Raw genomic sequence first — 25132 nt, 5'->3', positions numbered from 1 at the left:
TATTATTTATATTGTCAAGCCGGTTCTCGCCGCCTCCTTCCATTGTTCCCTTTACACTGGTGCCGAAGACCTGGGAAGAAGGAGGGATACACTGTAGTGGAGTTCTCACCGCTACCATCCTCCCCAACTGAGCAGCCGTGATCGTCTTCCGGGGGACGGAGGAGCTCGGCCACCTGGAAGTGGAGGAATTGGCCGCCAACTGCGAGGGGAGAAGGGGCTCCTAGCCGACCGACTGGAGCGGTCAGGGCCGCTGACAGGGGTGGAGGAGACCTCTACCAGCCGCTGAACCGCTTGGAGCAGGAGAACCGCTGCCAGGGGCGGGGGAGACCCCTTCTGTTCCCCAAGAACACGGTGGGGCGTTCCGTCCGCCAGGGGCTGCCAGAGAGGCGCGGCTGTTGTCCACTAAAGGGTGGAGGAGTGGCCGAGGACCAAGCTACGGCATATCGGAGAACCAGCGAGTAAGTGTTATTTTTTCTTTCTCTCCTCTCTCTCTCCCACTGCTGCTCCGCGTTGGCCTTTTCCCTCTCTTTTAAATTGTAGTTTTTTTGTTGGGGGGGTACTGCACTGTTACAGGGAGTACCCCCTATTTTTCATTATTGTTTCCCTCCTCGATTCAGGAAGGCGGGGATGACCTGCCAGCAGACATGGCATAATGCACGCCCTCCCCCAGGGAAAGAGGGGGTGCACGTTATATATGATATGTGACAGGGCGGAGGGCGGGGCCAGGTCGTGATTCTACACACCCCGTCCCTTATCAGGCTAATCAAGCCTCAGAGAGGGATAAAGGCAGAATGCGTACGGTGGTGCGACAGAGAGAGAACGTTTACAGGCAGCTGTCCATCCTATGGATGTTTGTGTCTTTTGGTTTATTTCTTCATTAAACTATTATTTATATTGTCAAGCCAGTTCTCGCCACCTCCTTTTCATTGTTCCCTTTACACACTCTATAAAGCCCATATTTATAATGCATTGTAGATGCATTATAAATGCATTATGCTACATTCAAAATATCTCATAATACATCTTATAAGAAGTTATAACTTCTCACAAGTAATTATAACTACAGTTATAATACATTATAAGACATCCCCTATGTCTAACGATGCAGTTGGCACTGGCAATGATGAAGACGTTGAAGTGAAGAACCCAAGTGCAATTTATTTAACAAAATGTGAAATCCAAAACCCTAACTATAAATGTGAAACATAAACATGAACTTGACTTCACTAAAACTAGACTTGACATAAACTTGACTTGGCTTGACATCAAAAGATACAACAAAGTTACATTCACACACACACTAAACATTATGCATAGGTATCACATATATCCTCGAAAATGGGCAGTTGCACCACTGATTATAACACAAGCAACATCCGATTTGCATTATATTCTAAGAAGGTATAACTATGAATATTTAAGTATTATAATGTATTATAATTGTGGTTAAAATGATTTATGAGGAGTTATAACATATTATAAGATGTATTATGAGACATTAATAATGCATTATAATGCCTTTACAATGCATAAATAAATATGGGCTTCATAGAAAGTGTTGCCAAATTGCCAACCTAACTTGTTTCATGCACAGACGATTAGGGGCTGTTCACACCAAACTAGTTTTTGTCTGCTGTTTCTGCATAGTTTTCTATTGTAAACACGAGCTTGACGGATGTCATCGACAGATGCATCATGTCTCGCTGTTTCTTAAAGGTCTCGCAAAGGACCACAACATTTTTTAGACACTTTTTCAAGTTACAAAAGAACTTCAAGTTGCTAAAATGCATCTTGAGACACCTGCATTCTGTTTCATTCTTTGCGCTGTATCTAGCTTGTTTTTAGCACAGGTGTCACAAAGATTTGATGCTCTGAAGGAGTTCTGACGGCAAAGAGGACTTCAACTTTCTGTTATACTGTTGCTCATGATTCCAGATTGTTCTGCTTGATAACAGTTATATTTTTTCCCTTCTGCTCTAGTGTGCAGAGAGGCTGCAGTGCCTTGTTAAACTGTATGTGTTTTAACTGTAAAAACACTGTAAAAAAAATAATTGTTCAGCAAACTTTAACAAATCAAGGCAGCATGATGCAGTATGTTTTTTGAGTACTCAATAATTGTCCTTAGTAACATTGCTTTGTTTAGTCAATCTGAATTGTTTGTTTGCTATAAAATCTACTAATTCAAACTACTAATTCGCAATACGGGAACTTAAATTGTTTCACAACTTCAAACTTATAAATGGTTTTCATTTACTTTTACATGAAGTTAACAGCAACCTTTGCCTCTGGAAAAAAAATGTCTTGCCAGGCAATGAAGTAAAATTCTTAGACATAGACACAAAATAGACCTTAACCCCAATCACATTTATTCATGTTGCAATGCATGATGGGAACTCACAAATCAGCAACATTGTTTAATATGAAATGTTTTGTTCAGACAACTCTGTATGTAACATTTGGGGGAAATACTGTTGGTCTAACAAGTGTTTTATGTAGATGCATAGTCATTTACATTTCGTAGTATCTGTGACTCAAAAAAACCCATAAGCTTGATAAAATACAATTAAGTGTTTTACAGTCAGTACTGTAACGAATGTAACAGCCTACTGCAATAATACTTGCATGGAGAAGAAATTATAAAAAGAGTGAACGATTTTGGGTTCAGGCTTCAAATTTGACAGTACTGTTTGGGCTGGGTCACACAGTCAGATACGGGTGAGGTTCGGGTTTCATTTTAAGGCCCGTGCAGAACTCTAGTTCAATCGGGAAGACACGCAGGCTTGAGTGAGGTTTAAGATGCCATTTATTTGATAAATGTAAAACAGAAAGTAATGTCTCTCTCTTTGGCGTAGGCCCTGTCCGGTGGTCCGAGGGAGTTGTACCCGAAACCGTCATGTCCTGCCGGAGAAAGGAGGCAGGGGCGAGGAGCCTACCCCCATGAGGGACAGGGCTCAACATGTGGTGGTGGGGTGGAGGAGGTTGCTGTGTTAGCACACTGAAACATCAATGTGATAGATTGTGAGCAGACTTATAAAGCAATGGCTTACATGCGACTGGCTAGGAATTACACAGCTAATGATGTGATGATGTACAGCTGCTAGTCTTCCCGCTAAAACTACGCTGCGCTTCCATTCCTCGGGTTAATTGTTAGGAAAACTGAGAGATTTCAGATTTTTTATTTTTGTATTCCCGTTCGGTGCCACCGGTGGCCAAGAAGTTGCACATTGCAGCTTTAAAGATGTCATGAAAACAAAATTGGAAAGTTTTGAAAAAATGAAATCAAATTGAAAATCAAAATATAGACATGAAATCTAAATATTTACTTCCTTACATAATATCCCACATCTTTCTGTGCATCCTTATTCAGTGTATGTTAATCTAAAGGACAAAAATGTACTTTTCTGACTTTTATTATATCATACAGCCACAATTTTCACAAATTGGTCAGTTTCACTTGAAAATATGTCACATTACGACATTAAAGGCGCTTCAAACTTAAATGCTAAATACTTTTGTGCTAAATCCCTACTATAAATCTGGCAGAGTTTTGCAAAACCATGTGATAGTTCACACAAAAAAATGAAAATTCATGCCATCCCAGATGTGTTTGACTTTCTTTCTTTTGCTGAACACAAATTAGGATTTTTAGGAGAATATCTCAGCTCTATTGGTCCATAAATGCAAGTGAATGGTGACCAAAACTTTGAAGCTCCAAAATCACATAGAAGCAGCCTAAAATAAAAAAAGCAACAAAAACGTGTACTAATACTTATTGTATTTACATGTATGGCTGCAATGCCTGGACCATGCACATAAGCTTTTCAAAATCGTTTCACTTGTGAAATGAAAGTGAGTTCAGTTAAAAGTAATCTATACGACTCCAGATGTTAAATCTGTCTTCTGAAGCAATATGATAGATGTGGGTGAGAAACAGATCAATATTTAAGTCATTTTTACTATAAATCTCCACTTTCACTTTCCCATTCTTCTTTTGTTTTTGGTGATCCACATTCTCTGTGCATATCACAACCTGCCTACTGGGCCAGGAGGAGAATTTATAGTAAAAAAGGACTTTAAATATGGATCTGTTCTATCACCCACACCTATCATATTGCATCAGAAGACATGGATTTAACCACTGGAGTCGAATGGATTACTTTTATGCTGCCTTTATGTGCTTTTTGTAGCTTCAAAGTTCTGGCCACCATTCACTTGCATTAAAATAACCTACAGATCTGAGATATTCTTCTAAAAATCTTCATTTGTGTTCAGCAGAAGAAAGTCATATGCATCTGGAATGTCATGAGGATAAGTAAATAATGAGAGCATTTCTATTTTAAGTGACCTATCCATTTAACATTGCTTAAAGAACGTTTAAATGTGTTGCAAATGTTGTGTCATGTTCTCTTAAAGAATATTTATTTAAAACTTTGAGAAATTTAATTACTGCAGAGTCTGTGTAATAGTGGAGCTCAATTAAATGATTTGATGAGTATACTGCACACTTAGCCTCAAGGAAATTAGCAGAAAATTGTGTGGTTAAGTCCAGTGGGGTTTATAAGGACGGTAAGTGAAACTATGTGCATATATAATGTGGGATTTTGAAAAGGTCACTCAAAGTGCGTTCACAGTCCATACACTGACCGCCTAATGCATACTGCATACTGGTAAGAGCTGTCTGAAATCAAAATGGCTCATAAAAACAAAACAAAGGTTATGATGGCCGCTTTTCACAATTATCAAACAGACGCTTCCTGTCAAACTGGGCAGTTCTTGGCCAGTATAAGCTGCAAACTCTTTTTCCATACAATGAAAGTGAATGGTGACTGAGGCAAATGGACAGTTTTTTGTACATGTTAGAAAGAAAGTCATACAGGTTTAAAGCAACATGTCAACTATTGAATGTTGGCAGAAGTTTGATACCTGGGAGATCTCTTTAAGTCACACAGACTACTAAGATAACATGCTGAAAAAGGTGGTAGAAATCTGCAATATTATACTGTATTTAAATGATGCTTGTATTGCATAATAAACCTTTTGAGCATGTCAACAGCCAGCGAATCTGGGGGATTAATTACTACGAGTGAAAAACAATCAAACGCTGGTGAAAAGATGAACATTATCCCAATGGGAATGCAGTAACTCTTTATCTTATTGGTTTTTCTTGTCTGTGAGTCCCAATTCACACAAAACAAAAATACAGCACAGTTATATTTAAATAAACTCATCTACTCTAGTTCAACCAATATGTACAATTCTGTCATCATTTTGTCACTTGCATGATGTTCCAAACTGGTATGACTTTCTATCTTCCATTGAACTCCTAAAAGAGATGTTAGTCTTATGTTCATTTCAGTCAACATTCACATTCATTGCATTTTTTGTTCTCCATACAATGAAAGTGAATGGTGACTGATGCTGTCATGCTGCCTAACATCTCCTTTTGTGTTCCACAGAACAGAAGAAAGATGTGAGGGTGTAAATGATGACAGAATTGTTATTTTGGGGGGAAAGAAGCTTCTGCTTTATATGCAAACTTATCCCTTTACATACCATATGCATATTAAATCAATTACAAAAGCAGTAACCATGACAATGAAAATGTGTAATTACAAACAGCTCCACACAATAATTACATAATAAGCATGTCGTTTAGTGGAATTATTCTGTACTGTTATAAATACACAGAATAAAAAAAAACTGGAACATAAAGATCACAATCACTGTTAATATCGCAAAGGTTTCTCCTTGACAACAATGAAATTAAACAGGGACTTTGGCTTGAGTCACAACAAATCATATGAAACATCTGAAACATAACTGATAACATTCAGTCTTTCGAGCAATAAATCGCTCCTTTGAATACGAATAGACTCGTTAACCTTTTTTTCACACACTTAAATTGGAGACTCTTAAAGGTTGAAAAATTATTGCGCATTGAATGAAGACCTGAGAAACACTAGAGTGTTGAGATGATACCGAAAGGCTATTGATCCATTATTCAATTTGCACAGGTTTCTGGAGAATGAAATAAAATGAAGCAGTTCCACACCTGATTTAACGAGGGAGTATCCGAATTACGCTGATAGAGAGAGCAAGAGGAGCAGTGCCAGAGTACTTCAGTTACTTCCTGTTTAATGTGATTTTGTCAAGAAGCGTACACAAGAGAGTATAGCCTTGTTATTCTCACATAAACACCATAGGAATGGTTTGCCCAGAAATTACAATTTGGTGAATATTTACTCACTCTCATGTTGTTCCAAATCTATATGCTGTTATTTTTGGACTAAGAGAGAGTTTGAAGTATATCTACACTTTTCTTTCCTATACAACAACAGTTTATAGTAACCACGACTGTCATGCTCCAAAAAGGACAAAAAACTTAATAAAAGCATCATGAAAGTAGTCCATATGACTGTGACAGGGCGGAGGGCGGGGCCGGGTCGTGATTATACACACTCGGTCCCTTATCAGGCTAATGAAGCCTCCGAGAGGGATAAAGGCCGATTGCGGATGGTGGTGCCACTCCTCCACCCTCTAACAGACGACAGCCTCGCCTCTCCGGGCGATCGAATGCAGTCCTCCAGCCCCTGGCGGACGGAACGCCCCGCCACGTTCTCGGGGAACAGAAGGGGTCTCCCCCGCCCCTGGCAGCGTTTCTCCCGCTCCAGGCGGTCGACAGTGAGCCCCTCCCCGCTCGCGGTCGGTGGTCTCAGACCCTGCTGCGTTTCAGCGGCCGGTAGGGGACACCTCCGCCCCTGGCAGCGGCCCTGACCGCTCCAGGCGGTCGGTTAGGAGACCCTTCTCCCATCTCGGTCGGTGGCCGTTCCTCCACTTCCAGGCGGCCGGGATCCTCCATCCCCCTGTAGACGGCCGCGGCTGCTCTGTTGGGGTGGATGGTAGTGGCGAGAACTCTACTACGGCGTATGCCTCCTCCTTCCCGGGGTTCGGCACCAGTGTAAAGCAGTTCAATGGAAAGGAGGAGGCGAGAACCGGCCTGGCGATATAAAACAATATTTTTATGATTAACTTAAACAAAAGACAAACACACACATGACGGACACGTCCGTAAACAATCTCTCTCTCGTCGCATCACCGTCCGCAATCTGCCTTTATCCCTCTCGGAGGCTTAATTAGCCTGAGAAGGGACCGTGTGTATAATCACGACCCGGCCCCGGCCTCGGCCCTGTCACAATGACCTATATGATAGCACATATTAGGCCTTTTGAAACCATACGATAGCGTTGTGTGAGGAACACGCCAAATTTATGATATTATTTACTTAGAGCTGAAGTTACTTTTTCAGTGTTAAAATACTTTCTTCTATTCCAGCTTAATATGCAGAGACAACTATAGGTAAGCAATTCCTAGGTTTATTTTCTCAAAAACTGTAAACACTGTCTTTCTGTGGCACTATGAAAGTTTGTTTTGAGGGACCAGCTTAGACCCGACCCAACAATGTTACTCAACCAATGGCGTGTGTTGGGGGGGCGGTACTATCACTTTGTTTGACCAATGGCAGACAGGGGCATATTCAGAAAGCTGTTTATTTTTGCAAGCAGAAATTGCACACTTCAGCCAATTGACATGAAACCAGGTTCAATGTTTTTAAACTATTAGTATTACCAAACTATTCCCATATTTGAATTTGAATTTAAGCTTGGGAAGATTTTCAGCTAATAACAACTTAAAGGTGCTGTGAGCAATTTATCCATTCTAGAATTTTGACAAGCTTAGTTGTTGGATTAGCCACGCCCCCTATTTCCAAAACCCTGTGCTCCAAAGACACCAAATGAGCTTTTAGTGACTGACACAAGCAAAAATGTTTGTCAAAAACAGTAGCTGCAAAATAGCGCCCTCATCTGACAACTGTTATGAACAGCATGGCATAAAAATGCCATTATGACTATGCTATGAGAAAACCCAAAATGATTGGCAAGCAGAAACCATCATTGTCAGTGGCTCAGAGACATCTCAGGACACTTATTTCATTTATATATTTCAGGGAGTAATTCAATATTTTGCATACATTTCCAAGAAAAAAATTGCTTACAGCACCTTTAAAATGTTTTTACTTTTTACATTTACATTTATTCATTTGGCAGACGCTTTTATCCAAAGCGACTTACAAAAGAGGAAAACATAAGCGAATCATCTTAAGGAGACAGTGGTACGAAAAGTGCCATACTACAAAGTTTCACTATCATCAGAATAGTATACAAAACAGATTTAAGTGCAACAAGAAATGTAAATAATTTTTTTGTTTTTTTGTTTTTTTAGTGACCATTTAAGTGCTTTTGGAAAAGATGTGTTTTTAGCCGTTTTTTGAAGATAGAGAGTGAGTTAGCTTCCCATATTGAGTTGGGAAGGTCATTCCACCACCGTGGTATGATGAAACTGAAAGTCCAGGAAAGTGTTTTGGTGCCTCTTTGTTTTGGTATGACAAGGCGACTGGTGGGCTTCTGGTGGGAACGTAGCTCTGCAGAAATGTTTTTAGGTATGCTGGAACAGACCCAGTGACTGTTTTGTATGCCAGCATCAGGGCCTTGAATTTAGTATGTGCATCAACCGGCAGCCAGTGGAGAGAGACAAAGAGTGGTGTAACATGTGCTCTCTTAGGTTCATTAAAGACCAGACGTGCTGCTGCATTCTGGATCATTTGGAGAGGTCTAATAGCACATGCAGGAAGGCCTGCAATGAGAGCATTACAGTAGTCCAGTCTAGTGATGACAAGTGACTGAACAAGCAGTTGTGTGGCATGTACAGAGAGGAAGGGTCTTATCTTCCTGATATTGTAGAGTGTAAATCTACATGATCTTGCAGTCTTTGAGATGTGGTCTGTGAAATTTAGCTCATCATCAATGGTTACCCCTAGATTTCTGACCGTTTTGGAAGGCGAAACTGTAGTTGGACCCAGCTGCACGGTGATGTTGTGTTCAACAGCAGGGTTGGCTGGAAAGACAAGGAGTTCGGTCTTGGCTGGGTTGAGTATGCAATGAACCCCAAAATATGACCAAAAAGACCCCCTTCCAAAAATATAAAAGTAGCTATATTTTGTCATCTATAAATACCAATTTAAATTGTTTTAATAACAGTGTTATATTAAAAAGACAACATTTTGTGTATAAAATGTAATTATTAGCTTTAATTTGTCATTTTACTAAAGACAAAAATGTATTATTTTAGTATTATTTTAATAAAACAAATATATAAAAAATAACTTAATAAACAAAATGACAAATGAAAGCCAATAAATACATTCTGGACACATTTAGTCTGACTAAATATGTTCAAAATTAAATTATTGGCTTTTACATGGCTTTTATCATTGTACAAAACAAATTGTACTAAAATGATTGAAATATCTGTAACATATCTATTTTGTATTAGGTCCACAGCGTATATTTTCTACCCAAAACTATACTACTAGAGAAACATTTTCAGTTCTATTCAAATTTATAGCATGACAATTAATAACATATTATAAATATAGGGTACATCATACTATTCTTCAACAAATATACATTGTACATTCGATTTAGAATCCTTACTGTTAAAATATATTACATAAAAGATGTTTTCCCCCTCAGATATTCCTTAAATATTGTACTATTGAAGGTGTTTTTGGAAAACTGTCATTGTATGGAAAAGAGAAGTGAGGGTGAGCAAACAGAATCTTCATTTGTTTTGAGTGAACTGTTCCTTTAAATCAAAGTATTATGACCTCAGTAATCTTTTCCATCCATTTACTGCAAATGACTCCAGTAGGCATATTCATTGAGCTAATATATCTTTCATCAACAACGATAGCACTGTCCAGAGAGCCTAAGGGCTTATCTATTTTTGCATATGATTTCAAGATGACACTGTACTGCACATTAAGCAAAGTTGACCAATTTCCCTTTTAGACTGCAAGAAATGATAAGTGCTGTATGTGTGTGTCGTAGCACTGAAGAGACTTCAAAGTTAAATGACTGGGCAGACACTATTTAGGAGAACTCAAGACAGGCCAATTACTCAAACACTGCATTCAGATCTGACCGCACTGCGTTATCCAATTAGCACGGTGTGTTCTGAAGGTTGAATAAATAACTGTGCTCCGACTGGCCTTGCATACAGAACACCGTCTCACCAAATAGACTTTGTTAGAATAAAGCTTCTCCTTGATGCTTATTTCTTTGCCGTTAATTAAGGTGCCTCATTTGCATTCATAGGTTTTCACACAGAAAGTAAAGAATCCTGTTACTATCCTACTGTACATTTTTACATAATGACTTTACGTGACTCGTTGTACATATCACGGCATTTTCTACTCGGACGCTACCACAACAATTAATTGTACCCCCTTACACACAAATAAAGAGTAAAACAGCATATACACTTAATTTTCCCCCTGTTCTTCACATAATGTTATCTTATGACACTGAAACACTTTTACTATAGTGCAGGGGTTCCCAAAAATCAAACGGGGTTCCTATATGATTTATTTCAAGTACCCCCTGAAGTTGGTGCAGCTATCATTATGAGGACTCTCCATTGACATAATGATTTTTATACTGTACGATTCTATCCCCTAACCCTACCCCTTAATCCTAAACCTAACGAAAAACTTTTAGCATTTTTACATTTTCATAAAAACATAGTTTAGTATGTTTATTAAGTGGTTTGAATTATTGGGACACTAGAAATCCCCATTTATAGCATAAATAACCTTTAAACTGCCAGTTTTTAACCTAAAAAAAGGTCCTCGTAAACCACACAATCCTCCCCCCACACACACACACACACACACACACACACACACAATCATACAAAATATGTCATTATATGTTCACTCTCATGCTGTTCCAAGCACACTTTCTTTCTTCAGTGGAAGATGAAAGGAGACTTAAGATAGTGTTTAAGTCTCAGTTACCATTCACTTTTATTGCATCTTTTTCCATTCAATGAAAGTGAATGGTGACTGATGTTAACATTCTAACAAAAGTCATTCAGGTTTGGGACAACATGAGGGTGAGTAAATGATAACAAAATTTCCATTCTTTTTGGGTCAACTTTCCCCTTAACAGCAAAGTTTTTTTTTCTTTTTCTGAAAGACAACATTTAAGGAAATAACAGAAAAAAATGTCTATGGAATATGGAAATATTTAGCTTTCCTCTGACAACCCTCTATTTGAACACGTTCTGGAATAATCCATTTATCAAAGCAATTGAAGCAGATGCTTTCGACACGTAACTTATCCGACCACTGCCTGACATCGCAATTTGTCATTTTTCACCAGTAGAACGTGCAGCCCCAAAATAACATTTCCTCGACATCACACAGTCTAAGTGGCTGATGTTTGATACAGTCACTTAAAAGTTAACTTCTTGCTTGATCAGTCAGATTAGAGACAGAAAATGCTTTTATTAAAGTGTGAAGGTTAGTTAATTTTGTTGTTGCTATGAAAACGTAAAGATCTAATTTATTAATGGTTTGAATTGACCCGTAATCAGGGCTGGACTGGTAATCTGGCATACCGGGCATTTTCCCTGTGGGTCGACGCACTTGGGGCCAATCGGGGCGGACTGGGCATCGGGAGAACCGAGCGGGCTGGTGGGTCGGCCGAGAAACGGGCCGAATGAGCAGCGATAATCTAAAATGTGCTGCCGTGTTATGTAGAAAAGGGCCCCCATTGGGCCAGTTGCTATGTAAAATCCTGGGCCGAATTCTCTTCCCAGTCCAGCCCTACGCGTAATAGTTATTTAAACTAAATGTCATACTCTGGCAAGCACAATATCTCATAATGCTGTTAAATGGCATAAATGTCGCGAGTACAAGCGGCCGAAATGGGCTTCCTCAGAAGGGTGGCGGGCTACTCCCTTAGAGATAGGGTGAGGAGCTCAGTCATCCATGAGGAGCTCGGAGTAGAGCCGCTGCTCCTTTGCGTTGAAAGGAGTCAGTTGAGGTGGTTTGGGCATCTGGTAAGGATGCCCCCTGGCCGCCTCCCTAGGGAGGTGTTTCAGGCATGTCCAGCTGGGAGGAGGCCTCGGGGAAGACCCAGGACTAGGTGGAGAGATTACATCTCCACACTGGCCTGGGAACGCCTCGGGGTCCCCCAGTCAGAGTTGGTTAATGTGGCTCGGGATAGGGAAGTTTGGGGCCCCCTGCTGGAGCAGCTGCCCCCGCGACCCGACTTCGGATAAGCGGTTGAAGATGGATGGATGGATGGATGGATGGCATAAATGTTAAACCTGTATGATTTTCTTTCTTTTGTGGAACACAAAATATGTTAGCAGAACATCCGAGCAGCACTCTTCTTTAGAACAAAAGTGGATGGTGACCAGGGGCTGTCAAGCTCCAAAAATGATTAAAAATAAAAAGCACCACAAAAGTAGTCTGTATGATTTGTGCTCTTTATCCCAAGTCTTCTAAAGTCATGTGATACCTTTGGACGAGAAACAGACTTAATATATGTCAGTATTCACCAAATATCTTGCATGACAGCTGCGGTCACCATTCACTTTCATTGTATGTAAAAGAGTATCTTGGCTTGCAGCATTCCTCTATTAATAACTCCTTCTGTGTTCTACGGAAGAAAGTCATACAGGTTTTAACTAAATTAGTAAATTATGTCAGAAATTTTTGGTTGAACTGTTCCTTTAAAATCAACCCATGCTTACCACAAATGAACAATATCCTGAGGCTGAACTCCAAAACATCTTGAAGATAAGAGTCAAAATGAAAAATAGCATTCCGTCCTTTTCCTAACCAGCAGCTACGATAAGAACGTCACTTTTCGCGACATCTCCTCAAACCACTCGCAAATAATCTTGCATGAGAAATGGCTGAGAGACACTTTTCCTGACCTGATAAATCAATTCAATGTGAGCGTTGTAATGCATTTGTCTCTCGTGGAGCAATCTGGGAAATTTATCTTTACCTGTCTGCCTCAGAGATTCAGGGCAGTAGTCAAATACAGATTAATGCAACGTTATCTCATTACCATTTGTAATTAGTATGTAAAGTGTGCTTCTAGCATGCATACATTTGCTTACCTTTGGATAGTATGGCGTTATATATGTGCCTCATTCCTGAGCGAGTAATTGTAAGTAATTGTAAGTTTTATATTTTGAACAGAAATGAACAATCGCAAATAAAAAAATCGTTTGAGCAAAGAAAAAACGATTCCGTGCTCAATAAATGTATTTGCTATTATCCATATTAACGTGCAATAATAACCCTCTCACGCAGTTTACTCAGGTGCTCTCACAAATTTATTCTCTGCGCTCTGTCAAGTCCCTCTCTCTCTCTCTCGCTCAACCTCTTAATTCTGTGCGCGCTCAAATCTTGACACACGCGCGCGCTCAACTCTTCAGACACACGCGCGCTCAACTCTTGACACACACGCGCGCTCAACTCTTCAAACACACGCGCGCTCAACTCTTGACACACACACGCGCTCAACTCTTGACACACACGCGCGCTCAACTCTTGACACACACGCGCGCTCAACTCTTGACACACACGCGCGCTCAACTCTTGACACACACGCGCTCAACTCTTGACACACACGCGCGCTCAACTCTTGACACACACGCGCGCTCAACTCTTGACACACGCAGCGCTCAACTCTTCAGACACACACGCGCTCAACTCTTGACACACACGCAGCGCTCAACTCTTCAAACACACGCGCAGCTCAACTCTTGACACACACGCTCAACTCTTGACACGCGCCAACTCTTGACACACACGCGCGCTCAACTCTTGACACACACGCGCGCTCAACTCTTGACACACACGCGCGCTCAACTCTTGACACACACGCGCGCTCAACTCTTGACACACACGCGCGCTCAACTCTTGACACACACGCGCGCTCAACTCTTCAAACACACGCGCGCTCAACTCATATATAACATATGCTGTCACTATGGTTCCGATCTTCTCTTTAGAATTCACATAAAACAGAAAGAAAATATTACATGTCAAAACTGCAACAAATAAACGTGCCTCATTCCTGAGCGCGCACAGAATTAAGAGGTTGAGCGAGAGAGAGAGAGAGAGGGACTTGACAGAGCGCAGAGAATAAATTTGTGAGAGCACCTGAGTAAACTGCGTGAGAGGGTTATTATTGCACGTTAATATGGATAATAGCAAGTACATTTATTGAGCACGGAATCGTTTTTTCTTTGCTCAAACGATTTTTTTATTTGCGATTGTTCATTTCTGTTCAAAATATAATGCAATGTGCTTGCAAAATATAGTTCTCTGTGCTCAAAACTTACAATTACTCGCTCAGGAATGAGGCACATATATAACGCCATAGGATAGACCATTAAACGCACAATATTAATGTATTAACAGCATCTAAAATGTACACATTTCTATGTATTATCAACTTTAGAGACTTTGGTTTTATGGGGTCACGTTTATTTGTTGCAGTTTTGACATGTAATATTTTCTTTCTGTTTTATGTGAATTCTAAAGAGAAGATCGGAACCATAGTGACAGCATATGTGTACTCTTTACATATTAATACCTATTAATGTAAATGAGAGCACCCTGATTATTGGGAGATTAGGTTGAGCTTTGAAAATGATATTTATTCATACAAAGAGAGCACATGAGTTCATTTTATTAATCAGAACTGCACTTAATTTATAAATAAATGACTGTGACAGGGCGGAGGGCGGGACCGGGTCGTGATTATCAGGCTAATTAAGCCTCTGATAGAGATAAAGGCCGACTGCGGAACATGGTGCTACGAGAGAGAGGGCGTCTGTGGCTCAGGTGGAATAGCGGGTTGGCCACAAATCGCAGGGTTGGTGGTTTGAATCCCGGCCCACATAACTCCACATGCCGAAGTGTCCTTGGGCAAGACACTGAACCCCAAGTTGCTCCCAATGGCAGGCTAGTGCCTTGCATGGCCGCTCTGCCACCATTGGTGTATGAATGTGTGTGTGAATGAGTCATATTGAGCTATATTGAGTTGCAACCAGTTGTTGGAGGATTTGTAAACAAGTTGTACATGGGTGAAAGGCTACATTTTAGATAATGTCATTATGTTGCTACTGTATGTTTCAGTGACTGTCCAATCTTAATGGAGCTTGATTTCATGACAAAAACGTGACTCTGGAGACATTTTTGCAAAAGGCTATTGCGTGGCTTGTTACGCGTATCGCAGGCAGTTCTGAGATGAAAGTTCCACTATATGGCACTACAGTTTGGTGAATTTTTGTCCAAAAAAATTTCGGTTTTAATGTTAAGGTTCTGTTTAGTTAAAGTCAACAAAACCTACATCCCTTCCCTAAAACCAATATTGATAAAAAAGCAAATGGAAGATGAAAAACACAATTGCTTAAGCAAACACATCATTTTGTGTTGCTTCTATGACACATTTGGTTAACAAATGCACAGCTCTATCAGTTGAGATACTGCGCAATTTGATCATATTTTTCCTAAACGAGGGTTCGCAATCCCCTGGGTGTTCGTGAGAGTGTAGAGATTGCGTACGAAAATATGTTCGTCATTTATTGATTTAAAAAAACTGATGATTCCAAATGTTGTCCGCCATTTAATAAATAAAAAAACAAGAACACAACTTAAACCAAGTGTGTCAATTTTACTTTAAACCAAACTTACATTTACATTTATGCATTTGACAGATGCTTTTATCCAAAGCGACTTACAGTGCAATTATTACAGGTACAATCCCCCCAGAGCAACCTGGAGTTAAGTGTCTTGCTCAAGGACACAATGGTGGTGGCCATGGGGTTCGAACAAAGGACCTTCTATGCCACCACCAGTCCGTACACCACCACAACTTGTGTCTATAGCTTCAGTGCAATTTTCTTACCTCTCTCTCTCTCTCTCTCTCTCTCTCTCTGTGTGCATGCTGCATTTATGTGAATGTGAGAAAGAGAGCTAGAGTGTGCACTCTCATGCAACGGACTGACAGTGAGAAATTCACTTTTTTTATTTGTTTCTCCCCATTTAATCCCTAATTTGGAATGCCCTTGTGTAGTGACTCGCCTCAATCTGGGTGGTGGAGAATGAATCTCAGTTGCCTCCTTGTCTGAGACCGTCAACCCGCTTGGCTTGTTGAGCGTGTTACCGCGGAGACATAGCATGTGTGGAGGCTTCACGCCATCCACTGCGGCATCCACACTCAACTCACCACGCGCCATCAAGAGAGAACCAGATTATAGCAACCATGAGATTACTATATGTTACCATGTTACCCCATGTGACTCTACCCTCCCTAGCAACCGGGCCAATTAGGTTGCTTAGGAGATCTAGCTGGAGTCACTCAGCATGCCCTGGGATTCGAATTTGCGAACTCCAGGGGTGATAGTCAGCGTCAATATTCGCTGAGCTACCCAGGCCCCCGAGAAATTGACATTTTTAATACAAAAGTAAATCACGTGCTACTCTCCAAGACAAAGCTATGATGTGCCATAATTACGTCCATTATCAGCAATGCAATCATGTTTTTAAAAGTAAAAAACCTTCATTAACTTGACATTGTTTGCCCTGTATTCCTGAAAAGCAATAGGTAATCGCCTGTACTGTTAACCGCTTGTGAGCTGGTTCTGTTCACTGCCAAACAAACCGGTTGACGGAGGCTTCTGGTGGGTCTTAAAGGTGTCAATAAGGTGGCCGCCTACAATTTCCTTGCACGGCAGCCAAAACATAAAATATAGGCTAATCATATCTAATTTCCTTAAAAATATATAAAAGTATTGTTTCATTTCTAAAAAGGGGTACATTTTCCCCAACCCTGGATATAATGGTTGTTACAGCACTCGCATTGTTACTTCAATGAAAAGACTTTTAATTTAATTATTGAAAATGTAAAAATGTTATATATCATCTCAAGATATCAAATGTAGGCTACATCCATAAATGAAATGGCACAGATTTATAACATTTTCAGGGAAATTAGGGTTTGGGTGGTTTATGAGGATTTTTTTAGGTTATAAAATGGTAATTACAAGGGTATTATGCTATAAATGTGGTTTATGAGGACATTTCTTGTGTCCTTATCATTCCAATCGCTTAAAAAACATACTAAACAATGTTTTTTATGAAAATGTAAAAAAATGTTGTGAGGGTTAGGGCTAAGCGATACAATCTATAGTCCGTAGAGTATAAAAATCATTATGTCTATGGAGAGTCCTCATAAGGATAGCCGAACCAACACTTTGTGTGTGTGTGTGTGTGTGTGTGTACTATCCCTTAATAACAAGTTGTTGTTAGTGATACAGAAAATTGTGTTAAAGTTCAAAAAAGCTACAAAACATGATATTTGAGAAGATGAAGTGATACAGCTGAAAACCCCGCTTAGTATTGTGTCAATCAGATCCGTTGGTTGCCATTGATTAAGGATAAATTGAGTACGATTCATTCATTCTTTTCCCAGTTTCATGCTGTCCAACAAGTGGCTGCAAATAAAGATGTTTTAACCTTTATGATCTTAAAGGGATAGTTCACCCAAAATTGAAAATTCTCTCATCATTTACTCCCAGATGTATATGACTTTCTTTCTTCTGCAGAACACAAACGAAGATTTTTAGAAGAATATCTCAGCTCTGAAGGTCCTTACAGTGCAAGTGAATGGTGACCAGACCTTTGAAGGTCCAAAAAGCACATTTTGAAAGGGAATTTCTGGTAAAAAAAAAAAAAAAAAAAGGACTTAAATATTGATCTGTTTCTCACCCACACCTATCATATTATATTGGATGAGACAAGACCCTTATTTTGAGCATGTTTTTCCAGACCAGGTCACTTGTTTTTCTTGCAAGATCAGGCAACACTGCAATTGGTACATCACCAATCCTTAGCACAGAAGACATAGATTTAACCACATTAATAAACCAGATTAATAAACGCTGTAAAAATATATATTGTTGATTGTTTGTTCATGATACCTAATGCTCTAACAAATATTAACAAATGAAACCTTATTGTAAAGTATTCCCAAAGAACTGGTTCCCCTTAATAATTTTGACTTCCCAGCACTACACACGAGAGCAGTTTACTATTGTGCAAATAGCTAAACTACTGACATGCTACTGAAAAATGCAGTTAAGTTAGCATGATGCTACTTTTAGTTCACTTCTCAATAACATTGGTCAACATTAAATGTCAATGCATGTAAAAGAGCTGCGTGAAGATTCTTCAGAAGCTGAATTCCATGAAGAAAAATATAACAGCATACGGGTTTGGAACGGCTTGAAAATAAGTAAAACAAAAATAAAAGAATTGAAATTTTTTGGGTGAACTATTCGTTTAAAGGATGAGTTTTGTCTTGACATTTCTTGATAGACTCAGGCAACCCTGGAAAACTCCAAGAAACGTTGCCTTCAGCCAAGCCTCAAGCAACAGCAGTAGACGTAATGGGGCTAGCACTCAAAGGGACACAATAACTTCTCATGGAGACAACAGATTGGTCAAAAGAACATAATATACCGTACTGACAAGTTCTCATAACTCTATAATGACAGATTCTGCTTGTTCCGGGAGGAAATATGATTCTCTTTGGCTCCAAGTTTTTCTTCTCGGATTCTAACACACGAACATCCATTACATCATGGTAATGAAACAACTGTTTGCTGTTATTTTATCTTTTGTCAGAGTCTCGAAATGAAACACTTTCCAAATCCTCATAAATGTTCAAGTAATAATATTCAGCACAAGAAATGGTATGGTGCATTCGCATATTGTAAGATTAATGCTTTAATAACTGCATAATGAAGTGCAGTGCCCGCACAAAGAGGAGAATAAACTTGATTTACTTACAGCTGAGATAATAATGCACTTGTTTTTATTCCACAATGTGTTTGTGAAGATTGCTGTATTAATTCTAAAGGTCTATTAAAAAGAAAATATAATGGGGAAACTCTGTCACTGACCAAAAGTAATCTGATGAGTGGCTCATAAGATCATTCTAGAAAGCTTTCACTGAACAAAAAAATAGACACAATCCATTTATATTGTAATAGTTTTCCTAGAAGAGGTTTTACATTTCAAATATTTATATATGCTAAAAGATATTCATGCTAACTTTGTCAACTAACATAAAGATTGCTTCAAAGCTAAAAGACATGCACAAATCCACAAAACTCCAATTTGAAAGGGCCCTATTTTAAGAGCGCTAGTGCTAAGCGTAGCACTATGCCATAAGGCATACATGCAAAGTGAATGGGCATGGCCATGAAGTTTTGGTATTTTTGTGCAAGCATGTACTAACTCTAAGGGTTTGTCAAAATTGCATGTGCAAAGCGCTAATGGGCTGGGTCAAGTGCAATTTAATTCTTAGGTTCTTCTCTGGCACCATCTGTGTCCTATTAAATAGTCCTCCTATCCATGACAAGCACCAGCGATATAAACAAAAACATTCATAAAAGTAGTTTAAATGGGCTGTTTGCAATGAATTAGAAGAATATAAATATGGACTTTTATGCATTAACTGCATCCTTGTTGAATGTCAGGCATATTTCTATGAGAATGTCACACTCATTTTATACACATGGAAAATGTGGATCTCGTTAGGATTTGGATTTTCACTCCATTAAATTATAGAGAAGTATTAAGTATTATTAATCATTTTCATATTCTGACACACAAATCATAGATAATATCAATAGTGATTGTCCATTTTGATTTTGAAAAATTATATTTATTTATTGAAAACAAAAAAATTAAAACATAAGTACTTCTAAATTCAAATTACACTTCAAACAAAATGCAAACATAATCAAAATAAAGAAGTGGTCAAAACGTCATACTAAATGTAATACTCTCTCCAAATTGTACCGCTGTGACAAAAAAAATCGCTGGAAATAACAGGTGGAAAAATACCAACACAAACTAGATCATAAATACAATTTTAAATGAATGAGTAAATTGATTTTTTCAAAGACTATCGCAAGGGCCATTCTTCCTGCTACCAGTTGGTGGCGCTACGGCCGTGACCCACAGTAGATACACCAATGTGATCAGCCCCCAAGGCAAAACATACGGGTCAGTTTTGATGTAAATCACACGATGCACGCAGAAGATATGAGACAATACTTTCTTCCTATGTTTTCTTTATTTATCCCATCGCCATGGAGACACCGTTTGAGACATCAAAAATCTGTTTGCAATTCAGCATCTTCAATGTTTTGCCACGACGTTGCTCAAGTATGGTGCCAGTCAGATGAATTTCAAATGCGGAGTATTTCAAATTCCAGAGCATGCCATTTTCAAACAATCCAAAATGGCTGATTTCCTGTTGGCAGAGCTAATGACTGTGATGTGAAAGTTGTCCAGCTTGATGAGATCTACATACAGTATGCACAACATTTGGTGACTGTAGCTGAATAGGGATGTGCTACAGAGTCCCCTGAACATGGCCATTTTTTATTTGGCACTACAGCGCCCCCTCTACACACCCATGAATGAACCTTTGCCCAGCCCAAATGGCCAACGATTCTGACGTGTGTGCAAAAGATTATAAAAATTCAAGCATGACAAGTACCTCAAAAACATATGTATATATAGAAAAATGAATAATAGTGTTTAATGCATTGCCATGGTAATGAATAATATATATTGATATCGACAATCCCTTGATAATTTTAAATCTGTACTGTCTTGACATTATTATAAAAATTTTGAAGCAGTTCAGATAAAAATAAGAGTGCTGTTCCAAAGTCTGTAAAACGTTCCACACTTCCTGCTGGCAGTTGGTGGGGCTATGATCGTGCCCCACAACAGTCATACCCATGTGATCAGCCTCCAATACCAAACATAAACCTAAATTTCAATCTAAATTGCACAATTCTCTTTTTCGGCATTAATTTATCGCCATGCCAAGACAACACAGTTTTACATATCAAACATCTGTTTGCAATTTAGCATCTTCAATGTCTTGCCCACGTTTAGTGCCTGTCACATAAATCCCCTAGGAGGAGTATTTCAAATTCCAGAGCATGTGTTTTTCAAACAATGCAACATGGCAGACTTCCTGTTGGGGAGAGCCTATGACTATGATGGTGACAGTGGTCCCCCCGACTATTCTGATGTGTGTGCACATTTTCAGGAGTTTTTGAGCATGTTAAGACACCTAAAAGCCCCTGAAATCTTGAAAAGATTACAGTGCTTGGGCCCTAATAAACCATAACCTTAAGACAGTTTAACTCAAATCTCATAAATATTTGTTTCATAAAACAGCTACAACAATGATCGTCATGGACAAAATTTGATGTTCCACTATTTTCAGAGTTTTGACATGAACTTTATTACCACCTGCTGGTGGAATCTCCAAACTGCAAACAAGGGAACTGAGATTAGACATTGCACTAAAAACAGAAGTGGTTTTGAAACATCTTAGCGCAATGACCTATTTCTCATTAACATTTCCATTTATGCATTTGGCAGACGCTTTTATCCAAAGCGACTTACAGTGCACTTATTACAGGGACAATCCCCCCGGAGCAACCTGGAGTTAAGTGTCTTGCTCAAGGGCACAATGGTGGTGACCATGGGGTTTGAACCAACAACCTTCTGATTTACAGACCTGTGCTTTAGCCACTACGCCACCACCATTCCCATTAACATACAATACACCCATGGTTTGCGCACATACACCCACAGATAGCACAAACACTCCCACCCATGCCCATTTGCGCTGGCACGAACATTGCACTCCACGAAAATGGTAATTCATTTCAAACAATAAAAAGGAACTTAATTGAAATTATTATCAAAAAATAAGTAAACTATTAATTGACCTTTCACTTTACTACCTAAGCAACAAACTTTTGTCTATAGAAGTCATTTGAGTAGTTTTAAACTGAATTTTAGAGAAATCATCCAAAATGTTGGACAAGTACAACTATTTTTAATAGTGACACAAGGTACCAGTTCACCTATTGCAAATCTTTAATTACACCTTGTGAGTTGCATACTGAGTTGTGTAGAGTATGAACGGAGAATCATGAACTCATTAATTCTAAATACAGGGCACACATTGTGTGCTAGGGGTCCTAAAGAAAACCCCCACACTGTTTCTCCCCATCTAAATCACCGGGGAGCGCCAGCGAGTCTGGAGTAGAATGCGCTATTGACGTTTTTACGACCCAGAGAGACACTCCAGAGACCCTCGTGACTTCGCCTTCTGAACCCGTACCATGTGAGAAAGGAATGTTCAGAGAAGTGCTGACCCTCACTTCATTCTCTTACTGAGAAAGAGAAATGAACCCTGTTAATCCTATATATATATTCTATATATCCATGTGATAAATATTGACATGTATCTAATGTGCCATCTCACATTTTCCCTTAAATGTGCTTGATCTATGTTTTCTTGCAAACTAATGGGTTAATGTTTCAGACTTTGCATACTATGGTTAACCGAAATCATATGTGTGGCATATTTGGTCTCTATAACTTGGTATTTTGAATATCGAAATGACTGTGTACATGATATGTCGATAACAACAACATATTAGTATTACAAGTATATTTCCTAGTTTTCTTTCTTGCACATGCAATGAGAAATGTGAGAACAAAGAGCAATAAACCAAATTCCCGCCTGGAACCCAAACCCTTCTCATTGGTCGAGCCAATGAGAGGTGGGACATGTTTTCTAAGGGTATAAAACTACTGCGCCCACTTCCTTCTCTTAGCTCTCTTATCTCTTCACTCTCTTAGCCTCTCTTGCTTCCTGTCCTCTTGCTTTCTGGTCCTCTGAGCCTTGTGCTCTCTTACTCTCTTGGTCCTTCCTGAGAAGTCCTCATGAAGATGATGCTGAACTAGAGGCCCCAAGGACTCCCAAGCGTGCGCCAGGCTACGGCCTTGTCTCTGACTCCCACTGGTTCTCTCTCTCATCAAGACAACATCATCAAAGATCAACTCAAGCCATCAACAAATTGCATCAGGACAGTTTAATTCAAATGGGACATGCAAGTATCAAACTTAGTCTCATTATTTGATACGTTAAGTGTCCTTAACCCCTTTCTAAAAAGGGCGTGTCAGAACTAATATGATGGTTTGCTCAGGCTGTTGATCTGCTGAACTTCAAACAATGCTATAACTTCTTGCCTTCCTGTATTCTGCTTCAGCCCTCTTTCCCTTGGTAAACTGTATGAATGTATGTATATGTATGTTAGAGTAGTTTAAATGTTTAGTCTAGTTAATAAAGTCTTGTTCATGTCACATGTAAAGTTGTCTGTGTCTCAAGCTCATATCTAAAGTCACTTGCTCTTAATACTTAGTAAGAAAGACATTTCCCTTGCCCCGGAAATGTACATTTCTATTAATTAATTAATTAATAACCAATATTGAGTGTTCACGGGATGAACCGAGTATTTGGTTGTAATGTTAATGTAGCTACATCAAGTTAACCCGATTAACTGATCCAAGTATTCATAATCGATTATAACAAGTTATGATTGATTATTAATATTTCATAGAGCTGATTCGCTACAGTTGCATTAGGCCTCATTCCCAAATTAACATTCTATATGTATAATACCAGTAAGGACACTTACATTTGCTTCAAGGTAAAATGTTATTTATTTTATGTATTGATTGAGATCAAAGCAGATGCAATAGAAAGCAAAGAGTTCACAGTATCATATTGAGTATGTAAGTAACATTATAGGAACAGTTCTTTTAAGTTACAATAATATTGTAAACACTATCAAATTAGGTTTTTCCGCTACTTATTCGACAGTGAAATGTTTTTGTCTCAATTCTGATTCACAGTCTTCACAGCAGGGACTAAAATGGTTCAAGGAAATGAACTAAATTTTTGCAAAACAAAACCAAAAACAAGAACAAAGTCCCTTTCAATTGAAATAAATAAACATTTATTAAATAATTAAAATAATTTGGCCCGCAAAAGATGACGTTTCATGCAAATGTGCCCACGCAGTGTGTAAGTGTATGCAGGAGAGAGAGATTTAGGCTATTCATTGATTTTAGTTTGCCAGATTAATATTTGAATTATTTTAAAACATTTTGGGGATATATTTAATATAAAGAATACATTTATTGAAAATACATAATTTTATATAGGCTACTGTATACATTTCTTTTTATGAATTCTATGCTGATAATTCTCCCACATGTGAAATAAAATTAATTGCTTATTTTGAGTGTGTTTTTCCAGACCAGGTCACTTGTTTTTCTTGCAAAATCAGGCAACACTGCAATTGGTGCATCACCAACCCTTAGCACAGAGTACTGTCATTTTAAAAAGAATATTATTAACCGTTCTTTTATTTCGTTCGAATTGGTTACCAGTTGGAAAGTAGGTTGTGGATTGCCGGAACCGGAATGAAACAATAGCGTTTCTGCTCAGAACAAACCAAAATGAAAAACAGACTGTTTTTAGTCCCTGCTCCACAGTTTTTATCATATTGTTGCGTAATTTAGCAATTTCTTTAAATGTAAATTCGCTTTGCAATGTCACACAATGTCAGCCCACGTAAGAAAAATATGCATTCAATAATTTTCCATAAATGTTCTAAATATACCATCAAATACAAATACCAATTGAAAATATTTGGAAAAAATATATATTTTTGCTAAAGTTAATTATTTTATTTTTTTAAAGAGCTCAACGTGACTGCCCACTTTTTCAAGAGCGTTGATTCGGAAAGTATTTCCTATAAATGTTTTCCAAAAGTGTTTTTTTTAATTATTTTTTTTATCTTTAATAAAGAATTCTGAGCCATGAACCAAAGCAACCAGCTCCACGATGTATAACAACATGACCTTTCATTAGAAGCAAAAATACATATATCATTAAAAAGACTGTGAGCTTTAATGACTAAATTACTAAAAGCATTGCAATTGACTAAACTGAATCAAAAACAAATGTACAATATGAAACTATTCCCAAAGTCATTAATTATCAGCTGAAGTGCATTGCAAAATATTCAAATATGTACATATATAAGGAGTTTGAGAGTGTAGGGGCATCGACTTGATTATGTCATTTGCAATGCTTCATGGGAGTCGTCAGTCACTTCTGAGCTCTTTTGGCGCAGTTTCCATTTCCATGGTAACTGTAACTTCTCAGATTGATGGATCTCTCCTCAAGATGTAGATACAGATACAGATACAGTGTAGTTCTTTCACAAACTTGCC

The 25132-nt window shown here is 38.8% G+C and overlaps 1 protein-coding gene across 1 annotated transcript in view; it reads right to left on the bottom strand.

Moving 5' to 3' along the window:
• The window catches only part of csmd3a (CUB and Sushi multiple domains 3a), a 372265-nt gene that overhangs the window by 323282 nt on the left and 23851 nt on the right, over positions 1–25132 (bottom strand). The window lies entirely within an intron of this gene.

The sequence above is a fragment of the Xyrauchen texanus genome, chromosome 15 (assembly GCF_025860055.1).
Source record: "Xyrauchen texanus isolate HMW12.3.18 chromosome 15, RBS_HiC_50CHRs, whole genome shotgun sequence".
Classification (NCBI taxonomy): Eukaryota; Metazoa; Chordata; class Actinopteri; order Cypriniformes; family Catostomidae; genus Xyrauchen; species Xyrauchen texanus.
Note: the sequence above shows the minus strand (reverse complement) of the source record. Positions and strands in the feature narration are given on the sequence as shown.